We start from the raw sequence: 19862 nt of genomic DNA, 5'->3' as shown, positions 1-19862 counted from the left end.
CATACCAGTGCCTACCCACTCTACCCTTAGACCAGGACATGTATAGGTCTTGTACAGGGTAAATAATTATAATAATTACTAATATAAACTGTGATATATTCTTCTGGTAACAATAAATGACATATATAATATAAGCAGAACCTATAATAACTAACTCTAATTCTACAAAGTCTAATCTAAACATTCCCTACTAAACACCACTATTAATCAACATCTCTTGTATCAGTTATTTTTGAGTAAATCATATAAAAAATTATTTATTGAACAACATATATAAGTTTTTTCATAACTTTGATTGTCTAACTAGAAACCTCATATAAGTATTGATTAAACTATCCTGATAAAAATATTTCTGTCTAAAAACAGCCAAACAAAAAATTATATATATATCTGCTGTGTAGAGATAGTTAACTTTCTTGATTTCTAAATACACCTCTAGTGAAACAATACAGATTACATATAATAAAACCTCTTGCTTATAAGATAAAATGAGAGTTCAATTTTTAGTCAACATTATTTTCTCTTGGTCAAACAGCAAACAAGGGAAAGAGAAAAAAAAAATAAAATAAAATTATAATAATAACCTGCATTATTGTAAAATTATAGTCCTATAAGCATCCAAAAAACCCAAATAGTTAATTTCCCCAATATCAATATTAACAGTAGGCAATATCAGATGTTTTAGCTAATGACATCAGCAGTTATCAGTATTATAACTAGACATCTCAGATATCTGGGTCTTTACTATATGACAGAAGAAAAAAAAAAAAGTGTAGTATCCAATATAATTACCATATACAGACAACTTAATGATATTAAGGGAATAACTGGTTCTTTTCATCAGAATCTTGCCCTAAATGCTTACCTGTCTATCCATTCCTTGTTCAGCATTAATATATTTTAAAATTAAGAAAGTTTGATCATTAGGGGAACTAAAATTGTAACATCTTGTAAATATGTGCTAAAAGTACTATTACACAACATCCTTCAATGTTTCTTTTATTTTTATTCAGACCAGCATAGTCCTCCTCGGTTTTCCAAGCCTGGAAATCAGTCCAGATGATCACGAAGGGGGAATCTTAATAGCGACGGACTCCTGGAAGTGCCACAATGAATATCGCACCCTCAGAAGCACCACAATCATTTCCTGTTTCTTCGTAGAGGAGCAGCCTTCGCAAAGGCTGTAAAACTTCGTGAAATACTTGCGAATGTCCAGGATTTAAAAAACGAGCTCTTATCTCAACAAAGAGGGGCCTAACACAGAAAAACAAGCAAACAAAGGATTACCAAGACCTCGATCCACAGCAGCAGCTAAATCAGACGTTGGATGCCATGCCAGTCGCAACGGAAAGCCAGATCAAGTCTCTGAAGCAGGTAAAGCCTTGAAAAGCTTCAAAAAGGTAACTTTTGCTTCATTTTTTGAGGAAACTGAATATTTGGACCCATCAACTGTGAATATTAACATATTGGGATATTTCATCTGAAACTTTATGTGTTTTTCAATAAGAAATTTACAGTAAGGGGATAACATTTGTCTAGCTTGCCTGATTTGCAGAGGTAAGTCCTGAGTCACAGAAATTCTATTATTGTTCCACATAACATATCCTCCATTTTTTTTAATAGTTGAGAGAATCTTGCTAACATCTTGATAATTCAGTATTTTAACATATACAGGTCTTGGGCTGTTAGAAGCCTATGCTTCCCTCAAAGCTCTGTGTGCTCTTTCTATGATTATTTGTTTTGGCAAATCAGGATCTTTAAAAATAATTGTAAATATTTGTAGGATGGATGTAATTAAGTCATTATATTGTACAGACTCTGGTATTCCTCTGACAATTATGTTGTTCCTTCTAGATCTTGCCTCTAAATCAGTTATTTTAGCTTGAATAGTACGAATATCCAGCTCATGTGCATCTGATTTTTTTGCTAACAGGTTTATTTTATCTTCATTGTCTGCTATCCGGGCTTCACTTTTATCCATTCTCTCAAGAATTTGAGTACAGGAGATTCCGAAAGTTTGTACTTGTACAGTTAATTCTTTCAGAGCTTCTTGAATGGGTAACAGAGCAGTTTTGATATCCTCCATGTTCAGCATTTGATCAGGTTTAGTTTTAGTCCCTGGTTTTGATTGTTCCTGTTGTTTAATAATTTTTTGTCATTTCGAAGTAACATCTTTTTCCGGTGATTACAGTTCTAACAGTTTTGTTTTTGTAGTAGTTGTGTCCATATTTTTGTCTTCCTTCGACATTTTGTATCAGTAGTGGAACTCAGAGTATACTGAATACACAGTTCCTTTGTTTGAGAGTCTCTTCAGAGGCAGGTAATCTGTGATAATCCTATTAAATAGTATATTTTCCCTTAGTTTGTTCACTTCTTGAAGGTTAGATGAATGAAGTTGCAGTTATTTTTACCAAGATTTATTGTTTAAAAGTTCTTGATATCACCTCAGGGTTTAGATTTCCACAGGTTATATGCAGAGATGTAGATCAGTAGTGTTTACAGAATGGCAGCCATCTTTGAATCAGCCATTGTTTTTATGCTGAAGGATATTGTTAGTAAAGGAGAGTAAGGCAGTGGTGGTGCTATGGTTTGGTCGGAAACCATGCTGAGTATTGGAAAGGAGGTTGTTAGTAAGGAGGTAGTCTGAGACCTGAGAGTGTATGCATCTCTCTAGTATTTTGGAGAGTGGAGAGAGAATAGCTATGGGGTGTTAATTGATTAGTTCTGTGTAGGGGCCGGCTTTGGGGAGGGGAATTATATGTGATACTTTCCACAGTGTGGGAACGTAACTTTCTGACTGAGATTGGTTAATCAAGATGGATTGTGAGTAGGCCAGAGCATCAGCTGCAATTTGTAGGTATTCACTTGGGAGGTTGTCTGCTGCTAATTTGGTGGGCTTAAGTTTAGTTAAGAGTTTTTTTATGTTGGAGGTAGGTACAGGAGAAAAAGAGAAGGCAGTGGGGAGATTACTAGTTGAAGATGTGGGTTGGAGGGGAGGGGGATTGTGTTGTTTAGCTAGTGATAGTATGGTTTGTGTGAAGTGTGTGTTGAATGAGGTAGCAATATTTTTGGAGGAGTGAGGGATGTTAGGAGGAGGGGTACTGACTTTACCTGGGTGGAGGATGGAGTTTATGGAGGACCAGAATTGTTTGGGGCTGTGTTGGGAGGAGTCTAGGGCAGACTGGTAGTATTGGAATTTGTCCTGTTTTATTAGTTTTTTAACTCTATTGCGTAGTTCTAGGAATTTCTGTCTAGTTGAGGGGGTTTTGGTTTTGCGCCAGTGCTCCCAGGCTTTATCCCTGTTTTTCATTTCTGACTTAGTGGTTTTCTGTAGCAATGGGGAGGGTTGTACTTTGGTTCTGGAAAGTCTTATGGGAACATGGTAATTAAGGATGCTCAGGAAGGTAGTATTAAAAAATTCAACTGCGTCATCAAGACTGAGGTACTTTAGAGGATGCCAGTTACATTCTTTGAGGGATGAGATGAATGTGAGTGGGTTAAAGTTTAGTTTTTTACGTATTTGAAGGTAGATGGCAGGTTTAGCTTGGTATAGGTATTTTTTGAGTAGGAATGTTGGGGAGTGATCACTGAGGCTGTCTGATAAGCAGCCTGTTATATATGACTGGGGGCTCTTACTGACTAGTATCCAATCCAGGGTAGTGTGCTTGCTGGAGTTTTTATTTATCCTGGTTGGCGACTGGACTAGTTGGGTGAAGCAATGAAGGTTTACATGATGGGTTGGATGGTTGCCAGAACAGGATTGCCAGTCAATATTGAAATCACCTAAAATTATAGTTTCTTGGGGGAGATGGTGGGTAGACCAGTTGAGGAGGTTTTCTAGTGGAGGGATGTTCTGGCCAGGTGGGAAGTAGCATCCAATTATGTTGATGGTTTTGTTTTGGTTTAGTTTGAGGTTGGTATATATTATTTCTTCATTGCCTATTTGTGGAGCTGATGATTTTAAGATCTGGATGTTTAGATGCTGTTTAAATATTATAGCTACACCACCTCCTTTCTTGTTTAGTCAGTCTACTGTTAGTAGGGAGTATTTGCTCACTGGTAATGTGAGGTTTTAGCCAGGTTTCTGTCAGGATGACTATATCTGGAGAGTACAAGTCTATGGTGGCATGGAGTTCATAGACTTTGTTGGATATACTTCTAATATTTAGGCTTAGTAAAAGGAAGTCACTTGGCTTTCTATTGGCTGTGATATGGGATAAGTTGTGGTTTCTAGTCTGATTATGAGGATTGGGGTTGGAGATGGTAGGGCCAGGGTTGGGGTGGATGTCTCCACTTAGGGATAGTTTTGATATGCATGATGTTATTAGTTTTCTCAGTTCTTGAATGTGTTTGATTATTAGGGAAACTTTATGATTGTGCTCTGTGGGTAATAGGTATGGTAGGAGGGTTACTATGTTAAGTTTTAGGGATGCTTTATGTTTGAGTAATATAGTTGGTAGAATATGTGAGGGATGCATAGGGATAGTTCTTGAGTTGGTGGGAGGGGAGATGAGTGAGGGTGAGACATGCGTGGTGGTGTGAGTAGTAGTACAGTGGTAGTGGCTGAGTGGGGGAATGATGGAGCTTTGGTAGGATGTAAGATATGCAAGGAGAGTCCATGCAGTGAGCACAGGTAAGGTATGCTTGTACATGTTAGTTGAGGAGGTGTGATAGTAGTGGGAAGATGGAGGAGATAGTTTTGGGTTAGTACTGTGGTTGGCTATTGGAAAGATGGGAGGGGTTTGTGACAGCAATAAAGGTAGGACCACTGGAGGCGGGAGGGAATAGGGGGCAGGGTGGGGAGTGGAGCGGGTAGAGACCCTGTTAGTAGCTCTTATGAGGGGCTGGAAACAATCAGGTAACAGAGTAAACTGGTAAATGAACATATGATAGTGACAAAGGGTGGATGTAGTTTTAAAAATGGTGCCTGCCACAGGTAATATTTATTAACTTTGGGATTGGCTTAAGGTAATAAACAGGGAAGGGGGAAGGAGGGAACAAGGGTGTGAGCAGGCAGTTCTTTGTACTGCTGCTAATGAGCCAAAGCAAAGACAAGTTTGTGTTTAAGAAACAATCAGAATTGACCAAGGACTGCTCTGAAACTGTAAGTCATTTCTTAACCATTTCTCAGGTGGAAAAACAGGCTAACCTTGTATCAGTAGGCTACTGTGGGCTCAGTTTAAATTAACAAACACACTGTATTGATCTGTTATGGATACTATTTGCTAACAAAAGGGAATAAGAGAGAAAGTGGAAGATGAGTGTGTGTGTGTGTGTGGGGGGGGGGGGGTGCTTACAAGCTAAAGCAGAGTGCTCTCCAGGGGAAAAATGAAGATTGGCTCAAACAGGTAGACACATACTCAAAGTTAACTGTAGCTGTTTGCAGACAGTTCAGACCCGGACTGTGCTTTTCTTATAAGAATGATAAAGGTGGTACCGCAGTTGAATACTTAAGAGTGGTGTTAGGTCTAGAAAAGAAGAGTACAGAGAGGAGTAAGCACTTTGAGATGGTAACGATATATTATAAAGATTACAAAAAACAAACTGAGCAAATAGCTACTGCATACAGGAAAATATATGTCTTGAACCAACTACTAGTATATGCAGATACTGAGTCAACTGGAAAAACCTCTGTTAGAAGAAACCTTATCAGACAGTTATGCAGTCACAGATAAAAATATAGCGAGCAGCACTCTGTCCTGGGTCACTACTGTGATTCTATCCACCAGTAACAGCACAATTATATAGAAATAATTAGACACCAGTATGAGCTGTTTACACACAACACATTTACATTAATAACATTAGTGAACAAGGTGCAGCTATGCAAATAGACCATACTATTATACTAAAAACAATTTGGTGGAGGTATGGTTCCTGACCCCCTTACTCCATGGTAAAGCTGTAACTGCTGTTTCTAAATTGTCTGATAATGACTGCTTAAACTATGATAAGGTTAAACAATGCTTACTAGAATGTTTTAAGTTAACCGTAGAAGCTTACAAAAAAAAATTTTGTGAGCATAGACGCAAGGCAGATGAAAGTGTTGTTGTTGTGTCTTTCGGCTTTTCCTGGTTAGGGGTCGCCACAGCGGAACTCCAGTCCGCTAATGATTGGTAGTAGATTTTTACGTGCCAAGTTGCCGGCCCTGACGTACAACCTTCAACGAAGGTACGCCCATTCACGCATGTCTCCACACAGAAGACGCTCTAGCTGAGAATCGAACCAGACGTCTTACTGTGAGGCGACAATGCTACCCATATTGCTGAGTTAAGCACTTATTTTCATAGGTGGGTGAGTGGATCCCAAGTCACTACTTTTGCAGGGCTGGCAGACCTTTTGGTAAGGGAACAAGCCCTTAGCACTTTGCCTGAGGACATGAGAATCTGGTTGGCAGACTGGGGGTGTAACTCTGCATATGAGCTGGGGAGAAAAGGGGATCTCTACTTAGCAACAGGGCATCACTGCGCAAGAAGGGGATACCCAGCACTGCACATGGTTATAAGGGAACACATGGTGGGCAGCCTAAACCACCATAACAGAGTATACCAGTAACAGAGTAAGCCACTAGTTCAGGTACATAGCCAGGACCAAGGGTTAGATGTTTTAAATGTAACCAGAGGGGCCATGTAGCATACAAATATTCACTTAGGCTAGGTGGGGAACAAAATATGAAAGAGCCAGTAAGAGGGAATAACAGCATGCTAGTGGCAAGTTGTCTGAAGCAGCAGAAGTACCAAATTATCACCAAAGTTTGTATCTTATCTTAGTGGATGGAAGACAGGCCACAGCTAACAGAGACACAGCCTCTGACATAACCATTGTGAAGCCTGCAGCAGCTAAAGAGGAGCAGTACTTGCTTAGGCACCACACCAGTCAAAGCTTTAGTAGGACCCAATTCCAAATACCTTTGGCCATGGTTTACCTTGACTGGGAGGGTGGAAAAGGAAGCAAACAGGAAAATGTATTTGAGGATATCCCTGAAGATGTCTTGATAGGGAATTATTTTGATAATGCAGTACCTTGTGTGCATACAGTTACATGCAGTCAAGCTTGTAGACAGGCATGTGGGTGAGACAGCCTGTGGGAAACCCAGATAGACCCCATAACTGAAGGTGGGGCTGGTGAGATGGCTATTTCAGGGAGAGAGCTACCCTGTAGCAGTGAGTCTAGTAGGTGGCCACAGATGCTGGTAGCTACTGATGTTCCTGTGGACAGAGTGACTGCAAGGTCAGAGGTGAGTGGTAGTACCCAGACTGACAGTGAGGCACTACTGTCAGAAAAGACTGGGCCTCTGGTGGAAAGGATGCTGGGAAGGGTCACAAAGGTAGAATTGGGACTGGCTCAGCTTTTGGACCCTACATTATGAGGCTTGATGAAGGTGGCTAAGGAAGCACCTGATCCACAAGGAAAAGGGGAGACTGTATGCTGGAACAAATGGTTACTTTATACAGAGTGGACCCCCTAAGGGAGAGCTAGAGGGTGAGGTAATACAGCAGTTGGTAGTGCCCAGAGCCTACTGTCTGGCACTTCTAGCCATAGCCCATGACATTCCTTTTGCAGGTCATATGAGCATAAAGAGTACCAAGAGTACCAAGAGATGCATTATGCAGAACTTTTATTGACCTGAGATTGGAAGAGATGTATCAAGGTAATGCAGGACCTGTGAGCAGTGCCAAAAGATAGGAAAGGGAGGAGACAAGGTCAAGGCTCCTTTGATGCCTTTGCCTGTGATTGAGGTGCTATTTCAGAGGGCAGCTATGGATATCATGGGGCCTCTGAGTACCCCAAGTTCCACAGGGAAGAAGTGTATCCTGGTGGTAATAGATTATGCTACTAGATACTCTGAAGCAGTGGCTCTATCCTCTATTGAGGCAGAGAAGGTGGCAAATGCTTTGTTAGAGATTTTTAGCAGGGTAGGTTTCCTGAGAGAAATACTGACTGACAGAGATGCCAATTTCATGTCAGACCTGCTGGCTTGTCTGTAGAAGCACTGTGGGGTGAAGCACCTAAAAACCATCCCTACCACTCCCAGAATAATGTTCTTGTGGATAAGTTAAACTCTACACTAAAGACCATGCTACGAGCATTTGCAGACCAGTTTAAGAGACAACTGGACAGATATTGGCCCAACTGCTGTTTGCATACAGAGAGGTACCCCAGAAATCTACAGGTTTTCCACCCTTTGCGTGGCTGTATGGGTATAAGGTGAGACAGCCTTTAGATCTGATTCATGATGAGTGGGAGGGTGAGTGTGAATCCCACAAGGAGTGTGTTGTGGCATATATCCTAAACTTCATGACAATACTTAGACAGCTTATGGGCTTGGTACAGGAGAACCTGGCAAGTGCCCAATAGCAGAAAAAGGTCTGGTATGACAGGAATGCTCAAGCTCTAGCTCAAGAGGGACCTTTCAAAGTGGTAAGGAAGGTCACTGATGTCAATAACATGTTAATGGGAGGGAGGTTGGTATAATGGTTAGGGTGTTTACCTTATAGTTACAAGGTACAGGGTTTGATTCTAAAATGAGGTAAATGACTAGGCTTAAAATGATCCACAAAGGCAGTTAGCCTAGTATTAATCTATGAATCTATGAATCTAAATATGCTAGGTGGGAGGCAGGGGCAAGGATTGTACCATGTTAACATGATGAAGCTTTACCATGATAGGGAAGCCCTTGTGCTGAGTATTTGCAGTGGGTGGCAAGATGAGTCTGAGTGGGATCTGGTGACTGATCTCCTCACTGAGGCTCAGACAGACACTTCAGTGGAAGGGGTAGCAATGTCCCAGTGGCTATCACCTACCCAGGTTCAATAAATCTGAGCAGTATTGCAGGAGTTTGAGGGCATGTTCACTGGGAAACCTGGGTGAACCCACTTGGTGGAGCACCATGTGGATACAGGACCCCAAAGGCCTATCAAGCAGGCTCCTTACAGGGTGTCTGAGTGAGTCAGGCAGACTCTGAGGGATGAGATACTGGAAATGTTGGAACTAGGGTAATCCAGGAGTCCAGCAGTCTCTGGGTCTCCCCAGTGGTGCTGGTACCAAAGAAGGATGGCAGCACCCAGCTCTGCAAGCTTAATAGTGACACAGAGGCAAATGCTTGCCCCATGCTTAGGATAGATGAAGCCTTAGAGCAGCTGGGTGGGAATGAGTATGTGAACACTACTGATCTGACCAAGGGCTATTGGCAGGTGCCCTTGACTCCCACTTCCAGATAGAGATCGGCCTTTGTGACTCCTTTAGGATTATATGAGTTCAGGAAGATGACATTTGAGATGAAAAATGCCCAGCAACCTTCCAGAGGCTGGTAGATCATATCCTAGCAGAAGCAGGAGATTATGCCTTTGCTTACCTGGATGATATTGCTATCCACAACCATTTTTGGCCAGAACACCTTCAGCATGTCAGGGAGGTCCTGGGTAGACTGTAAAAGGCAGAGTTGACTATTAAGCCCAGTAAGTGTCAGGTGGGCATGGCAGAGGTCTTCTACTTGGGATATAAAGTAGGGAGTGGTAAAATCAAATCAGAGCCTGCCAAAGTGGAAGCTATTCAGGCATGGCCTGTCCCTGTTACCAAAAGGTAGGTGAGGGCATTCTTGTGGACAGTGGAGTACTACAGAAAGTTTGTTCCCAATTATAGTACAATAGCTGCCCCCTCACAAATCTGATGAGGAAAAACATGCCAGAATGTATAGTATGGACCTCAGCCTGTGAGCAGGCATTCCAAAAGCTTAAAGGAGCTTTGGGAGGACCCCCTGTGTTAGCCAGTATGTTACAGCAAAGAATTTGGTTGTGCAGGTGAATGCTTCAAACCATAGGGTGGGCGTTGTACTCAACCAGGTTTTCGCAGAGGAAAAAGAGCACCCAGTTGTATTTCTCAGCCATTCCAGGCAGAAATGTTATGCAGCTGTAGAAAAAGTATGTCTAGCCATAGTGTGGGCACTGCAGAAACTTCAGCCCTATCTGTATGAAAGAAAATTCACTGGGTTTACAGACCACAATCCCTTAACATGGCTACATTGAGCCAGCCAGAAAAATGCCAAGTTATTAAGGTGTAGCCTAGGGTTGTAGGTATATGACATGAAACTACAGTACTGTAGGTAGGTCAGCAATGCCAATGCAAATGGGCACTTGAAACAGGGTATGGGTTAAGGTGTTCCAAGACAGGCCCATTTCTCTCAAGCAATGTTTTTCCAGGGCCACGTGAAAAACTAGCTTGAGTTTTCAAAGGGGGGCAGATGTGATGTAATGAGGTAGTGCCATCTGTGCCAGGGAGAGTAAGGCAATACATGTGTACATATGCCAGCATAGATAGCTGGAGTTTTGTAAAGAATTTTATGTTATATGACTATCACACTGATTTGTACAGATGTTTGAGTATGCTGTAACTGATCAAATGTGTGTCCTATCAGAGAACCCTTGAAGGGTTGAGCATTTGAAATTGAGTTATAGTTTTCAGATGCTGCAACAGATATTAGCAACACTCTGTATGTGTATTGTACCAGAGTCAGGTGACCAGCATCTGGTTTCTTTGGAACCCTCGCCGCAGCACTTTAGAATCTGACAGGATATATATCTCACACATCCACACAGACAAAGAGACATCTAGATTTTGCCGTGGTAAAACAGTCAGCACACATCAGCTTGTCTTGCTTTAGTAAGTAGTCAGGGAATAGTGATTCTTTAGTCGGTCAGGGACATTCAGTGGGAATAGTTTAGTATTGTTTTCTGCATCTGTGAGAAACTATCCAATTGCATTATTTTGTTATATCTCTATGGTTGAAACTCTGTTGTTTGTTGTATTCAGTATTCTCCATTTTCTGTTTTATTATTTGTCATTAAATATTTTATAACCTTTCACTATGGCGTGTCCTTTAGAGAAAACATTTAACATCTTGAGAGTACTTTTGCTTGTTTTAATGACACTGTGGCTGCTCCCGAAAGCCTTCTTCTTTGGTCACACTTTACCATTTGTTATTAGTATTAATTTTACAGAGTATAATTGGTTACCCTTTGTAAGAACCTTAGGGTAGCTGACTGGTGGCAGCATGATTACTTCAGAGTCTGGGCAGAAAGGGGCACAGTTAGTCAATCTGTGCCAGCTTTTCCCAGTTTTGTATGTGTGCGTTTGAAACTCAAATATCCAAGTGTGTGTGTCAGCTACTGGGAATAGCGACACAGAGCTCCAAAGTGAGCAGTGTGGACTTTTGTGTGGGCCTGGAGAGAGAAAGAGAGTCCAGCCCTAGATCTGGAGTGTGCCCCTTGTTTGCTGATAAGGGAAATTGTGCTTGGTGCAGGGAACTGCATCTGGAAATACTGTGTGAATCTATCTTTGCTCTTAGTGACTATCCCTCACTGGAGTCAGTGTTGTTGATTGAATCTCCTCGATTGCTGGCCCACAGTAGGGACCTGTTACAATGCCCTACTATTTATTGTTGAGACGTGGCTTATTGACAATGTAAGCCTCCATTTGGCTACCACAATGCCAAGTGTAATCTCCATTATTTTGGTATTCTAATTAGGTAGGATTGGGAGTGTGGTTGCTATGTGATTTAAATCTACCCTACTACAGGAATAAACTTCAAGTTTCTTCTCATCATTCATTCAGTTGAGTGAGGACATTCCTACAAAAATTCACAAGCTTTCTTGTTGACTCTCTTCTGCTTCACTAGAACCTCTCAGCCCTGGGTGATTTCAACATCTGGGTGAAGAATAAGTTGGCATCCATCCCTTACTAAAGAATTTGTTTGTATTATGAAGGGATTCAGTTTTGCTCTGGTCATACAACTACACTACAAGCCGTAAATTAGTGCATGCACTTGATTGTCCTATAAGATGTGACCTTTGACATGATGATGGAGGCAGTCTTCTGGCCCACCCATTTCCTAATGTATTTGCTTTGGAGTTATCCCATTTTAATCTTCCCCTTACAATTTTGAACTAAGGGAATGCCATAATATTTCTAAAGTTGGCACAGATTAATATAGTTCTGATTAAGACACAGGTAATCTAAATTTGACTACTGTTTTTGGTGCCTGATGGAGCTAGTGGGGGAGGAGAGGAATGATGAGGCTTCAATGTGTGCACCTGTCTTTGAGGGCTAGGGAAGGATGTGTGCTAGGGCAGAGTCTCTGTGATACAATCTCCGTGGAGACCAAGGTTCACACTGGAGATACTTGTCTACAAGGGGGTTGGAGTAGGTCCAATTAATCACATCACACAAATATATGCATATTCATTGCAAAGTCCCATTTTACATCAACCCCTTTGACCCTAATGAGCATGTGTGGGGGTTAGTAGGGCCTTAAAAAGAAAACCCTGATGCTCCACATGGATGACAACACTTCTCCCAGTTGATTTGACCCTCACCCCAGAGAATGAATGACATGTAGGGCTCTTGCACAGAGTGAATGAGTGTATCAGTAGCTGGAAGGTGAGACCACTGATGCTGAGAATAGGAAGGTTACTATTGCTTTCCATCAGTTCCTTATGGCGGATGGGGCTTCTGGCCTGGATTCTGAGGTGGATAATTATAACAGATTTCTATCCCCTGATTTGGACTAGCCGAATATACCTTATCCTTCAGAAGGAACATGAGCTATAGTTCAGTCAAGAAATCCATTCTTTGCAGCACAAAGTTCAAGTTTATTTAGGTATTTTTCAACAGAACACCAATAACAATTGTAAACAAACATAACACAAAACAATTAAACATCCACATAAAGCAAATTGTCAACCCATGCCTTCAAAAGCCATTTCAAATAAATACTTTAGTACTTGCCTAAAGTGCACCAACCAACAAAGGTTATTATTGGTGCCACCAAGGTATCAGATTCAACAAGTGAGAACCTTGATAAAAAATATAAGAATATAAGAAGACCTGAAGATTCAACTTTAACTAGTGCTATAGAGCATCTCAGAGTCTGAGTGCAAGACCTGTGTAGGACATTAGGGCACAATAAGCTCCTTCATGTAGCAGGGACCTAAGTCATGAGTGGACAAATAAACTAGTTTTAGAATCTTGTAAATTATGCTACAATGAATAGGATGTCAATGAAGACTTCACAGAACAGGAGTAATGTGCTGGTAATAAGAAGGACCATTAAGTAACTTAACTGCAGATTTAAACACATCTGTAAACAATCAAGCTCAGTACCAGTTAGCCTCAGGTAAAGGTGTTACAGGAATCCAATCTGGAAAAAGACCAAGGCATGAACAATAGAAAGAGGTTTGTGTGAGTTATTAAGTGCTTGATCCTATTTATTATTTATTTTACATTTGGTTACTGGAAAAGTCCGTCTGAACATGGGTCCTTTTTCCATGGAGGCCTGGGGAGAAAAGCTCTACAATACCATTTTCACCAACAATAATAAAACATTTGGCTTGATCCTAGAGATATTTCTCAGATGGAAACAAGACTTCACTATGGCTGACACCTGTTCCTGGAATGTCAGCTGTGAATCAAAAATAAGACCACGAGTCTGCACTTTATCAACAAATTATTATTTTTTTTTTATTTAACATTTGTTGACTGGGAAAGTCTGACCAGGTCCCACAGAGCCTGTTTTCAGCGGAGGCCCGGGAATAAATGCTCCAGATACATGCCTTTGGAATGTGGGAGGAAACCGGAGTACCCAGTGGAAACCCACGCAAATGCAGGGAGAACATGCAAACTCCACACAGAAGGCACCCCAGCCGAGAATCAAACCGGAGAACCTCTTGCTGTGAGGCGACAATGTTAATTGCTGCACCACTGCGCCACCCAGGCTTGTCAAGTCCATCCCTGATATAATTGGGAAATGGTATGGATGAAGAGTTTCTTAGGATTGCATGTACTGCCAAGACCTCCATCTTCATGGTGATCAACTTTAACCAATTTTCAGTTATCTAAGTATGCATAGGTTCATGGTCATCAGCCAGAGAATAAATACTTGTCCTTTCATCTTGTGGGAAGGACAGACCTGGGTGTCATCAGCATAGCTGCTAATTCACTTTCACAAAATGTCCCCCAAAAGGAAGCCTATACACTATGAATTGCAAACAGCCCAGAATAGAGCCATGTGGTATTCTGCAGCTGAGATGATATACAAATGAGGAGATGAGTCCTAAATAGACCCTAAGAGGTACAGCTAGATAGGTGAGAAGTAAGACATTCAAGGACCATAGCAGAAATACAACAGAATGAATGTGGGTGCTACATTAGAATACCATGCTCTACAGTATCAAATTCCACACAGAGCTCAAGGAGGACAAGCATTGTATAGTGTTGCTTGTCTCTCATAACCAGGAGATGGGGGTTGACATAATGCTTAAGGTATTTACCTCAGGGACAAGAGCTACAGGGCTTGATTCTCACCAAGGGAAACTGGCTAAGCTCAAAATGGCCCACAAGGGTAGTTAGCCTAGTACTTACCTATGAGATTGTTAACTACTCTTATAAAAGCAGTCTCAGTACTTTGGCAAGTACAGAAACCTGACTGGAAAGGGTCAATCAATCCACTAATTGAAATGTAAGTTTCTAGTTGGCTGTAGGCAGCCTCAATGGTTTCTCCAGAGTCGGGATAACCAAAGCCACTTTCAAGGCCAAAGGAAATATACTGCCTCTAAATGACAAACAAAATCCAGTAAATTATTAGGCCTAGTATATCAAAGCTGGCCATAACCATTTGAGAGGACAAATTTCTAACTTGCATGTTGTCAGTCACAAACTAGAAAATACAGTAGTGAGTACTTTGAAATATGGAATACTGAACACCAAACAAGATGCAGTTAATGCAAAAGGTGGAGTTACTGTGCCACCCTTGAGGCCAATCAAAGGAAGAGCAGTCCTAATGGAGACAGACTTTTCAGCAAAGAACTGAGCAGTGGGCCTACATTCTAAGCTAGATAAGGCTCTTCTGGTGGTCAAACAGACACAGCCTTTCTACCACCCAAACGAGTACAACTGGTGGATTACATGCTGAAGAGATCTCTCTAAACAGAGACCTCCAAACTGATATCAATATGACTGTCCTAAAAACCCACCCATGCTGTGATGTCACAGCTCCCTGGTCCTTCCCTTACCCATATAGAAAGTAAAGGCTAGAACAAGGAAACAGTACATGAGTCAAGTCTCCTGCTGTGAGCTGTCAATCACAGCAGGTAAGAGCTCAAATTACCCTTAGCACTTTGACAGCGAGGGAAGTTAGGTGTGAAAGCGGATGGGAGATGAGTCAAAGTAGTATAATCCAGGCTTCACAAAAATGCAGTTTAGCCATTCTAAAAAGAAGCAGCAGTAAAAAGCACTTTGCAAGTCTGTTCTGTGGCATTTGCACTGTTTGTGTTTTAAGTAGTCATTGCATGGCATGAAGTGTTACTTAAAACTGACTGAAAGACAGCAGTGTATGTGTGGAACATCAATACAATGACAGGACTTTAGGAAGAAGGAGGCCTACATGATGTAACTTTTTACATATGAGCATTGCATTGTGGGATACCTAGAGGCAGACTAAACAATAAGAATTACTTCAAGATGGAAGACCCCATGTGGTCAGACTCAGAAATTATGTATAAAAATATTTAAAAACCTATAAATAGTTCCAGAGTGGTGTTAAAATATAGGAAACACCAGACCATGATGAAATAAACATGTTTTTGAGTCTTTAAATATTTAAGGTTCAGTTTTATTTAAAGTTGTCACTTTTTTTTTTTTTACATCATACATACTGAAGAGGGTGTGGTTACAACAAAACTGGAATACATTTTTACTGTCCTTTGGGCCTGTTTGGTATTGAATTAATAAATCAGTCTATTGCTGGTTTTCACTGTGATTGTCCTTTTGTGTGCTGGACTTATGTATGGAGGTGTTTGATTAATCATGCACACAGATCTGGAGTGTTGCTGTGTTTTTCATGTTTGACAATGATGAAAAGAAGTCATTAAATAGCACCACCCCATTACAGAGCCCTGGGGCACACCAGGATGTGAGGTGATGAATGCCTCAACACTGTGACACTTCCTTCTGCTTCCTTCCAGTATGCCAATAAAAAAAAACAACTTTAAACTGACTAATACCGCTAACTTACAGGCTATGTAATAAACATTTCTGTAATAAAGTATGTAAATGCCTAGAATGATCCAATAAATAAAGAAACAAATAAAAGTGCCACTAAGATTTCATTGTCACAATCTGTGTGTATGTGTATGATGCTCCCCGTGATAGACGTATGGAGAAAAATTGAAACCCCTTTCACTGTCACCATGGTGTATAGAAATAAACTCAGTATAGTTTTTAAACCCATTGTGCTTAGCACCTCATACATAAGTTACTGGTTTTATCTTGTAATCTTTTAGGTAAATAAATATAAAGTTCATCATATTTGCCGGTCAAATTATGTACAAATGCATTAGTAAAATTTCACAGACTTTGGGTTGCCTAGATTATGAGGATTTGTTAAACCTATGGGTGCTTTCTCTAAAAAAGCATACAATGGAGTTCTCCTTTTTTGCAATCCCCCCACAGTAACTAAGATGCAAACCATAGTTACAAACTATACCCTGGTCTATATATGTGCCTGTTTGATGTTAATTAATGTTGTTAAGCATTTGATAAAAAAAAAAAAAAAACACTAATGAAGTCTATTATTGAACAGCCTGGCCTTGGCCTTGGAGTATGCCTAGTCAGTGAGTTTGACTGATGGTGAGATATGACTTCACAAAAGTTTTACATTATTTTTATTAGATTACTCTACAACTTTCCTAACTTCTCTCAGCATTTGCCTAAGAGGAGATACTCCTACATCATTCACAGCTGCATGCATTATATTGCAACTATATACTGTCTTGTTAGACAACAAATACTTAAATTATATGTGCAAGCCATCAGTATTCAAACTTGGGAGGATAGAAACTGAGACCATTTATTTATTCAAGGCTGTTATAAGATGAGATGGTATAGTTACAGGTACAGGTGACTGAGATGAAATTACTAGGAAATCTAAATCTCAATGCCCAAGATAAGGAGAACAGTACCGGTCACTGTTTCCATAGGAAATCACTGCCATTGAGAGTTCTACATGTGCACCAGCAGTGACTTCCCTGTTCTGCGTGTGCATCAGCTGTGACTCCCCTGTTCTAGGTGTGCACCAGCAGTGACTCCCCTGTTCTACGTGTGTACCAGCAGTAACTGCCCTGTTCTACGTGTGCACCAGCAGTGACTCTCCTGTTCTACTTGTTCACCAGCAGTGACTCCCCTGTTCTATGTGTGCCCCAGCAGTGACTCCCCTGTTTTGTGAGATTTCCTCTATTGTTCAACTTGGTGCCACTTTAGAGTTGGTATATGTAAGTTCAGAGGGTGTGGGGTGAGTTTCTCCCATATCAGGAGGTGCAGGGAGGCTTACCATCCTGCAAAAAACAATTTCAATTTAACCTTTTTGACCTTTCATGTTTTGAGCATTAGCTTTAGTGTTTTTGATACTCAAGGATTTGCCATTTGATGCTCCATAGTAGAACCAATGAGACAATAAGTTTAATCAATGATGTTCTGAAAATGTGGTGGTGCAGTGGTATAGCGGTTAGCATTTTCACCTCACAGAAAGAGGTTCTCTGCTTTGATTCTCATCTGGGGTGCCTTCTGTGTGGAGTCTGCATGTCCTCCCTGTGTGCTCATGGGTTTCCTCTGGGTGCTGCAGCTTCCTCCCACATTCCACAGACATGCAGTAGGTGGATTGGACACTCTAAATTGCCCCTAGGTGTGAGTGTGTGCATGTCAATGTGGGTGCTACACCCTCCAAGGAGGGTTGGGCCTTGGGCCAGCAACCTGAGCCTTTAAAACCGTAACTGCTACAGAAACAATGAGTGCTGAAAGGTGCTCATTGTCTAATGCACCACGTGGTATGTAAATGGAAGAGAGAGAGAAAGTTCTGAAAATGTACACTTTGGTTAGTAAGTCCATATTAGAATCCCTCATAGGTAGAATACTTCTATCTCCCAGTGTCAGTCTTGTCTGCTTCTTATTATCCAGTTGTACATGTTGCAAATCTTCTCTTTTCTAGTCTTTCACTTTCACTCACATCACTTAAGGAACCAGAGCCCAGCACTTTTGCCTCCTGATCAGCTTCTAAATATTTTTGTTCTGTATTACACAGAGCCTAGAATTGTTGGACAATCTACCTATATTGTTACAGTGTGATTGTTACTCCCCAAAGTTGCTGCTTATACTTGTCCACTAGCTTTATAGACTCATCGACCCCCCCCCCCAATCAAGCGCTATGGAATGAAGTCATAGGTTCTAACTATAATTTTCAGGTGAGGTTAAGGTAGTAGTCTATAGATTTTTATGCAAGGACTAATTGTTCAGAATCTGACTCTTGACCATCAGTAAGTATAAGTCCAAATTTTATCAATCTATACCCCTGTTTTTATAAAGACACATTTTCATACGTAAAGCAGTTATTGTGAATTTCAATTTGAATGGCAACATTTTGAAGAAGCACTTTAGCACAATTAATATTTATAGTCTCCTGAGTGTTATCAGTCATACGTTTTATGTTCTGTAATAAGTTGTTTTCTAATTTGTTAAACATAAATAGCATGGGACTGACCACAACCTATCTCTTCTAGTGTTGCATATTCATCATCAGAGTGTGATAAATTGAATTATTCCATAATGTACATTGTACTAATTTCCTTTGTTAATGTAGTCAGGTATGTCTCAATGTCTCCATTACAATGAGCACATAGTGTTCAATTTTCATTTGTAAAGCCGTTTCTGCTATTAATAAACATTTTGTACTTGTTATAGTTAGATATGGCACCCTCTTCCGTAACTAAGTTGAGACAGATGGAGGCAAACCAATCCATTATTACCATTTAAACGTGGAACAGGGGTATAGATTGATAAAATCTGGACTTATATTTATTGATAGTCAAGAGGCAGATTCTGAAAAATGAGTCCTTGCATAAAAATCTATACACTACTACCTTAAACTAACCTGAAAATTATAGTTAGAACATTTCTTTTTCCACTTAACATTGAGACTTGCAGTTATCTCTCATTGCATGGGGGTTGAGTTCATAGGTAGGTACTAGGCTATCGGCCCAAGGGTCTAAGTAAGCCTAGCCAACAAGGTTCCCTGGCTTACGCCACCCAAGAAAGTTAATTTCCTGTGCCCCTGTCGAGCAGAGCCACAGAAGTGATCCCCGGGGTGTATTTCCTATTTCCCATCCATCCATCCACTCATCAAGATTTTTCTCTTTATCTTGAAGAGTGCTAATGTATTACTCTTCAAGAAAAATATTGATGAGTGGATGGGAAATAGGAAATACACCCCAGGGATCACTTCTGTGTCTCTGCTCGACAGGGGCACAGGAAATTAACTTTCTTGGGTGGCGTAAGCCAGGGAACCTTGTTGGCTAAGCTTACTTAGGCCCTTGGGCCAATAGCCTAGTAGCTACCTATGAACCTATGAACTCAACCCCGATGCAATAAGAGATAACTGCAAGTCTCAATGTGAAATGGAAAAGAAACCAGCATTACAACCACCACAATATACACCTTTATAAATTTGTGCCACAACCAGGAATTTGGTAAAAAAAAAAAAAGGTCAAAAGCACCTTTATATGCATAGCAATTTAACTTCCAAATGTGATTAGCTACAGTGAAAAACTTGCGGTCAGTAAAGAGAACAAGTCAAAATTCAGCAGTAATGTAATAACTTAGATGGTAATTGCACAAATATTGTTGTGCTCTTGCTCCTACAAATGTCTTCACAAAACAAACTTAAAGCAAGGAAATATAGCTGAACAGAATCCTGACATATACCATTCTATTAAAGGTCACAAATTCACCATTGCAACAGCTCATATTCCTCACTGGTTGCA

General features: G+C 40.7%; 1 protein-coding gene across 1 annotated transcript in view; it reads right to left on the bottom strand.

Annotated features, from left to right (window-relative positions):
• The window catches only part of LOC122813724 (eosinophil peroxidase-like), a 341523-nt gene that overhangs the window by 248846 nt on the left and 72815 nt on the right, over positions 1 to 19862 (bottom strand). The gene's annotated exons all lie outside the window — the stretch shown is intronic.

The sequence above is a fragment of the Protopterus annectens genome, chromosome 10.part0 (assembly GCF_019279795.1).
Source record: "Protopterus annectens isolate FY-2018-M chromosome 10.part0, PAN1.0, whole genome shotgun sequence".
Classification (NCBI taxonomy): Eukaryota; Metazoa; Chordata; order Ceratodontiformes; family Protopteridae; genus Protopterus; species Protopterus annectens.
Note: the sequence above shows the minus strand (reverse complement) of the source record. Positions and strands in the feature narration are given on the sequence as shown.